A 7758-nucleotide genomic window follows, 5' to 3' on the forward strand; every position below is an offset into this window, starting at 1 on the left:
TTAATTTACTATATCTCTATAAAACTCAGTATATGAAATTAATATCAATTACCAATTCGGTGTGCACTAATAGGTGCATTTAAGTTTTTTTTAACCTTTATTTCCAACGATCGGATGGAGTTAATTGATCAACTTTTGGTTTTTTGTTAGTAAGGAGAGGAGTATAAACACAATTCTTTATAACACCTATGAACCTATGATCGCAACATTATTCCTTATTGCTGCTTAGGAGGGTGCAAACATTGTAGGTATGACTTCATAGCTGTAATCATCCAAAAATTTCAATTAATTATTGCATGAAGTACCATGCAATACAATGAAAGGAACATGTCCAAAGCTAATAATTACACGTGCCTCCCATAAACGTAAGTATACTTCGACGTATGCCAGATAAAATCTCTATCTTATCTAATTTAATTACAACTTGCAAGCCTATATTTTACTATAATAATACTATTATACTATTATATCGCGGCCGGTATGGAGAAAAAAGATTTAGTTGGACGAAATACATGAGAGAACACTTGAGTTGACATAGTATTTCATAACCATTAGATCTTAATATTCTGCAACGAAAAATGTCTTCTATATTTTATTACAATTGTTAATTTAGAAAAATGGTCTAAAAATTTCGACTATATGATTGTAAAAGATTTCAATATTGAAGTATTGAGTACTCCATATTTTTTGGTGCATCTTTCCAAAATCTTAGACCTTTTAAAAGTTGCAAGATGCAACACTGTTCAAATCAACAGTGATATGGATGATAAAAGGATGAAAATCACTGTAGATAAGGAAGGGGTTAATTTCAACCCTTGATTTGCAAACTGATCTCAGCCGCTGAATTTTCTTTCTTCTCTCCTCTTTTTCCGTCTTTCTCTGTCTCCCTTTCTCTTTCATCTCTCTCTCTTTCAAAGCATCAACACACGCAACATAGGAAGTAAAGGAACCTTGAGAAATCAACAATCATCTGATCCTGTTGGTAAATTTCCTTTCTTTCTATTTTATCGATTTTTCAAGATTTGATTTTATTTATTTCGCTTTGTATTTTTCCAGTTTGTGATTTTTTGTTTGTTTCATTTATTTCGCTTTGTATTTTTCCAGTTCGTGAACTTTGTTTGTTTAAAGGTTAAATTTTTTGGAGAATGAAAATAGAATATGGAGGGACTCTTGAAATTTATGTTACTGGTGAAAAGCAAATATTCAAGAATTATATGAGTTCCTCTCCTTTGAATCACCCTAATCTTTGCTTTCAATGTTGTTTCTTGGGTATTTGTTCCAGCAAAACCTTATTGGAGCCCTAGAAAGCCGAGAAAGGAACTTTACGTCATTTATGGGATTCGAATTCGAGAAATGCGTCATTGGCTCCACATTCATTCTTATGGATATGACAGATCTGGGTCAAATTAGCTTATTCTTGGTAATTTTCTTTCCTTTTCTTCAATCATTTATTTACACTTTCCAGTTTTTTTTTCCAAAGTAGATGATTTTGTTTTGGATGGCTATGAATTGCACCTTCCAGAGGCTTTTACTTCATTGTATTTTATCTAATAAGTTTGTGTTAGTTATCTAATAAGGCTTTTCTAGGTTCGATTTAAGCTTTGGATATGGGTTTACTTTTCTTTGTTTGTGTTTGGCGAACTTAATTTACATAAGGTGAGTAGTAGTTATTTTGTGATATATATGGAGATTAATTTATATGGGTTAGTGTAAAAAGGAAATTGATATACATTGCTCTCTTTTCATTGATTATGGGTTGCTGGTACAATTAGATAATAAAGGAAATGATTGATGCTAACAAATTTCTCATGAAGCCAGTAATAAGCAAGCACACTCGAGGCACCAAATTGAATCAATATCAATGTTGCCTTTTCTTCTCCATTTCCTTTTTCCTTTCTATATGATTCATATGTTTATAATAATTATACTATTCCAATTTCATGAAGTTGATATATTTTTCTTCTGTTATCATATCCGAGTTCTGAGTTGGATTGTTTCTACGAAGGTATAGAAGTGTTGACTTGTCAAAATTGTTGGATTTTCTTATGATGATATTCAATACAGTGATCATGTTTGTTTAAGGTGTTCGATATGTAATTGAGATGAATATGGTAGTTCAAATATGAGATCTACAGTTATAGTACTTGGTTTTTTTCCCAGAAAATTGAACTACTTGAAATCAAAAAATGCACTGACAACTTGTAAGTTATTTTACTTCTAATGTAATATATTTTTCATGATTTAAACATGCTATTAATCCTTCTTGATTGATCAGTTACAAGGAAGTTTATCCTTTGATTGTAGGTTACACGTCTCATAGGAAAACTATATTGAGTTGGCCAATAATTTTCTTGTACTCAATTAAGAGCTTGCAATTAACTACCATTTGGCACCATATGCCCTTTTCAATGTTACTGTCATTTTTTAATCGAAGCGAAATCAAACTACCTTTTAGATTTTTTGGGGGAGAAAGTGCTTAAATCATAATGATTTTACTTCTCTTTGCAGAACTGGATGTTATTCGTTACATGAGATTGAAAAAATAGAAGCAAATGAGGCATCCTTGGAAGGGAGTACTACTCAAAATGGTGACATCAACGAGACCACAAAATAAACTTGCTGCTGTGGTGTAGCATCTGCATGAAAAAGGAAAAAGATCGAGGTTATTGCTAATCTTATGATTGAGTTGTTTTCATAATAAGGCTAATTTGTGTAGTCATTTGAATTATTAATGTATAGTTGAATACTTGAATATTTATGTAGGAATTTCTAGATTACAAACTTTGGTATCAAGCTTCTAACTGCTATATTTTGCAAATTCAATTCTGTATAAAAGTTAAATATCAAGCTAGGCTTCTAACAGCTTTATTTTGCGATCTTATTCAAACTTTATTTTTCTCATGTAAATGGATAATCTTGGTATTACTTTTCCGTATTGTAGTATTGCTTAGTGTCAACCTTTCACTACTAAATGGGACTAAATACTCATACTTTTGTTCCCCTTATTTGTGGGTCTAAATTTTATGGAGCAATCACTTATATTAGGAGTTTTTCCTTTGATTCTAAGTTAGTTTTCATATCCTTTTTTTTTTGGACTATGGATCTTTTTTGTTGTATTCTGGTTTCTTTTGTACATAACATTTGCTTAAGCTAGAAAAATAAGAAACTCGCAAGATCAAGTTCTAGCTAGATGTGGTGATTTTGGTTGAATTGCTTGAAGAGGTGAGTGTTCCCTTCAGTTTTCCCTAAATTCACCTATTTTAAGTTTAATTTATGAAGTTTAAGTTAAATATGTAAGAGCTACTATTATGCACGACTGTGTTGTAAGGTTAAGTTTGCCAGTTTATTATTTTTTTGTTTGTTTATGTTCTTCCTAGCTTCTATGCTCAAGTGAGGAGAGGAGAGTCCATTATTTGTTTTTGTGTTTTCTTCATAAGTTATTGACAATCTTAGCTTCGAAAACTTCAATTATTTGGGGTAATATATAAACAGATAAAGGAAGAGGGTTCATTGGTCTCCTAAATGTGCCCATTGACTTTCAGATTGTCGCAATGGAAAACCACTTCTTGTGCACGTAAAAAACACTCTTGCATTTCTTCAATAACAATTTTCTCTTTGATATGCCCGTTAATTTGGTGATCTTAGTAATGCCCTCAACGTGTTCGACGAAATGCTTCAAGGAAAAATTATATCTTGAACTCTCTTGTGCGTCATTGTTTTGCTAAGCTAAGTATTTGACACTTTCCCTATATACTTATTGAAGCTATGAGGCCTAATGAATTTACTTGCACTTAATGCTTGCTCCAGGTTTAGGTTTGTTAAGCAAGCTTACCAAATTTGCATGAATTTACTTGCACTTAATGCTTGCTCCAGGTACAGGACTACTTTTGTAGAGTGTAGACAACGTTGACTGGTAGGAGTACCATTGATTATATTTTAGATTTTTGCTTGTTTATTGGACCCTTTCATTTTGGTTCGAGTATGGTCATCACTTGCGGTAATAAAGTAGGTGTTGTCCCTTCAATGTCGCTCTTTTATTACTGTGTAAATTTCTAATATGTAACATACTGGGAGTGGAGAAACACATTTCCTGTCTTAGAATCCCCTGTTGAGATATTTGGGTTGTGAACTTTAGTGTTAGATATCATTCCTGGCCTTAAAACTCTAAATTCAAATATGTTTATACGTTTCTATAACCTTTTAAAAGTGGCAATTATTGCTACTGTAGCAATCAATAGTGAAATGGGTGAGCAATCCTTGAAATTCACTGTTCATAAGATTAGGCAAATTTGAGCCCTTCATCTGAGCCTTCATCTCAGCCGCACAATGTTTTCTTTCCGCCTTATTTCCCTGTCTTTCGTTATCTCTCCTCTTCTCTCTCCTCAATGTCTGACTCTCTCTCTCCTCTTTTGTCAAAAGTCACCTTTTCCAAATCTTTCTCCATTTCATTGATTTTCAGTTCCTGAACAAGTTAGGGTTTATCTATGGCAGAGCACGCAAAGGTGAAGGATGCAATGGTGTTTCAATTCCCAATTTTGGGTATGTTTGTTCCTGCGTTTTCCCTTATTTTAGACTATATCCTTGCTTGTTGATATTCATTTGTTAGTAGAGTGAATTGGGTAAAGCTCAAATTTCTCACTAATATATGGTCTTCTTTTTTTGGGTCGATTTTCTGATTTATGTATCTCAATTTTTTTTTCCTATTTTCATGATAATTAACCTAAGGCAAAATAAGCATTTAGGGTTTCGGGACAGAGACGATGGTTGTCGGCGACCCATTGTTCTTGGTAAAAGTTGCTGAGCAATATAATCTTATAAGTTGTTGGAGTTTTCAATGTTTAATTTTTTTCATTGTAATTCTCTTTTTGATTTTTGCCAATTATATCAGTTTGATTGCCTTGCTTAGTGAACATATATAATATATGTGTTTCTTTTCTTTAAAATATAGAAGTGTATTTATTTAATTTTGATGAGATATTATGTCAGAAATCCTAATCATTTTCTTCTTATTCTCTGAAATATTTGGGTTTACTAAATTCAGGGAAAAAATAGGGAGAAATGAAGTTTTTCTCCGTGAGCTATATTCGGAAGAAGATTCAATAATGGGTTTTATTATGAGTATTTTTGGATATGGATGTAGATCCTTCTCGTGGGCTTGTCTTTGCGTGCTACTTCACCTTCTTTCAGTCCACTAATGTATAGGTTTGCCTCGAAATTTCTCAATTCCCTCATTATCTGTGTTTTTCAACCATTTATGTGTAATGCCCTCATTGCTATATTTATTTTCTAATATTTTGGATTGTTCTGTTCCTCTATGATGGGTGTAGCGATTGCCTATTAGTATCCTCATGTTGTTGCTGAAAATGTGTTGCAATTACATTAATGTACATAGTCTTACTGCAATTACATATATGTTGGTGCTGCCCTGGCAAGATATTGTGCTCCCATCCTCAATAACAACATTGGTTCTACTCCACACAGACAAACACCCCTGTTTTTCATTTCACCTCTTGCATGTCTCATTCCTCCTTTTCTATACAACTACCAACATGTGTATGTATGACATGCTCATATTCTATTTGTTTAGATATCGCGGCGCTGAAATGCGTTCTATGATGGTATGTTGGATTTGAGGGCCTTCTGTGTGTCGACTTGGACTTTTGGGTACGGTTTTGTATCTCATTTTTAAAAAAAGTTAAGTTATTCATCCGTTTGATTGTAGTTAGTTGGACTTTCACGTGTGTCGACTTAGAAGATGTGCTTTTTTGCTTATCCTTATTATACTAGGGAAATTTGTTTGCTTGTATAACCTTTAGTTCTTCTGTGTTTCAGGGATTGTTTATTATATGGAAAGAAAATCACTACTTTCAACCTTCGCTCGTATTATAGGTTTTTTTTTCTCGTACTCCTACTTAGTACTCTTTCTTTGTGACTAAATTATAGAAGCAAAAACAAAAAATTTGAAGGTATCAACTAATCAAAGTGCTTGGCTATTTAATCGTCATTAAGCACTCTGATGTTGGTACTTTACATTCGCTTAAGACATTTTGTTGGTATACTGGGAGTTATGTGCATTAGTGTTTATATTATTTACATGTGCATCTGCCAAGCCATGGACCCAGAACCATAGTTTCTAAGAACTAGAAAAACTAATTAGAGAAAAGGGCAGTAAAGTCCTACATAGAGGCTCTTTTGAACACATACAAATATTGAAAGAAAAGAGGAGTTGCCCAAGGGATTGGGTAAGTCACTGTTGTACTAAAACAATGCATTTTTAAAGAACCTTTATTAAATCAGTTTCTCATAAGTCTCTCCCACATAATGAAGTAATTTATTTGTCCGATGAAATAAATATTAAAGAAGAAGAAGATGAGTTGTATATGCGCATCCATTGACTGTTGAGTTTTTTTTTCCAGTGAAATTGGCGAGTTTAGAACCGGATCTTGCTTCTTTTTTCCCTGCGGATGAACCTGCTGTTTTTGACGTTTGTTGTTTTGCATTTTTTGTTGCTTGTTTCCCGTATGAAACCCTGATATCATATGAGTTCTTGATTCTTTCGTTCAAATTTTTGTTCTTTTACCTTTTCAAAGACTTTGTTGTAATTCGAATTGAAAGAATGGACCACGGTTTTGATAAATTTCAGTTTCTGATATTTTTTTTTTTGGTATTTATGTATTAGGCTGCTTCTTCTCTTCTACATCTGGATTGTTGAGGTATTGATTGAATTTTTACTTTTTTCATCTGGGGGTGTTGATGATCTCAATTGAGTTGTTTAAGTCTTTTAGTGTTGACTTAGTGTCTAAATGAAGTGTTCAAGAAGTTATGTGTTATGTTATTTTTTTCAGAGCCGAGTATACAATTATATTATAGATTGTTTCCGTATGATTTGCGTTATCCCCTTTACTACTATTGTTTCTTGACCCCCATGTGACCAATACTTGGTTGTCACTATAGTTTTTATTGTTTCCTGGAATTTTTTGTGCTTGATCTATGTTAATCTAAAGAACATCTCCAATCTCTATGAAATCTGAGTTATACCTATCAAATCACACCTTGCCTGTTATATTCAGGAAGAATAACAGTGTATGGCTGAAAACTCATCACTTGGCAAGAAACTTTCTTTGGATCTGGCTAGGTAATTGCTCATTGCTATTTTCGAATTTCTACCGGGAAATATTATTAGTTCTGAAACTGGCAAGGAGCCAAGGAACATACAAATGATCATCACAGTGCTTCAGTTACCAGTGCTGAAAAATTGACAAGCTTAGGTCAGAACTTATCTCAATTTCGTATGTACCACGAGACAAAAATTGCACTTCCAGGAAATGGGCATCCATGAACAACAGTTGAAATAATGTGTGTTGTATCTTGTGATAAAAAGGGCTTCTTAAGTTTATTGTGTACTACTTCGGCACTCTTTAGCCAAGTCTTAGAACTGTGATCAACAAACATGTACATTGGATGTAATTTCTGAATTTTGTGTGATATGATGAATTTTGTATAAAAGCAAACGATTTGAGTTTGTCTCATTCAGTTCTTAAAATTAGATAGTGCCTTTATGCATTTGGATCTAGAGGTCCTTATTACTCTAGGGTTCAATGTATTTTAATAAGGGAAAAAGAATGCGTTCTTTCTTTTTTGTGTACTAATACAAGTTTTGCTTCACACAAATTTAATTTTACAAACGAATAGCAGCTTTTGGTGCTTCTTTCTGTTTAGCAATTTGTTCGACATTAACCGTTACATCAAAACTTTGTA

At 33.0% G+C, this 7758-nt stretch overlaps 1 long non-coding RNA gene across 14 annotated transcripts; it reads left to right on the forward strand.

Moving 5' to 3' along the window:
• The first annotated feature begins 698 nt into the window (after positions 1-698).
• On the forward strand, positions 699-7529 carry LOC104906398 (uncharacterized). 14 transcript variants are annotated; one of them, XR_007272451.2, is made up of 5 exons: positions 700-982; positions 1283-1420; positions 2509-5202; positions 5588-5664; positions 5833-7529. It is a non-coding gene; the product is annotated as an uncharacterized LOC104906398 (long non-coding RNA). The 14 variants fall into 14 exon arrangements; XR_008968695.1 differs by having other exon boundaries at positions 719-982; positions 2509-2662; positions 4460-4539; positions 5042-7529; XR_008968696.1 differs by having other exon boundaries at positions 723-982; positions 2509-2662; positions 4492-4539; positions 5042-7529.
• Positions 7530-7758: the final 229 nt, after the last annotated feature.

The sequence above is a fragment of the Beta vulgaris genome, chromosome 3, assembly GCF_026745355.1.
Source record: "Beta vulgaris subsp. vulgaris cultivar EL10 chromosome 3, EL10.2, whole genome shotgun sequence".
NCBI classification, from domain to species: domain Eukaryota; kingdom Viridiplantae; phylum Streptophyta; class Magnoliopsida; order Caryophyllales; family Amaranthaceae; genus Beta; species Beta vulgaris.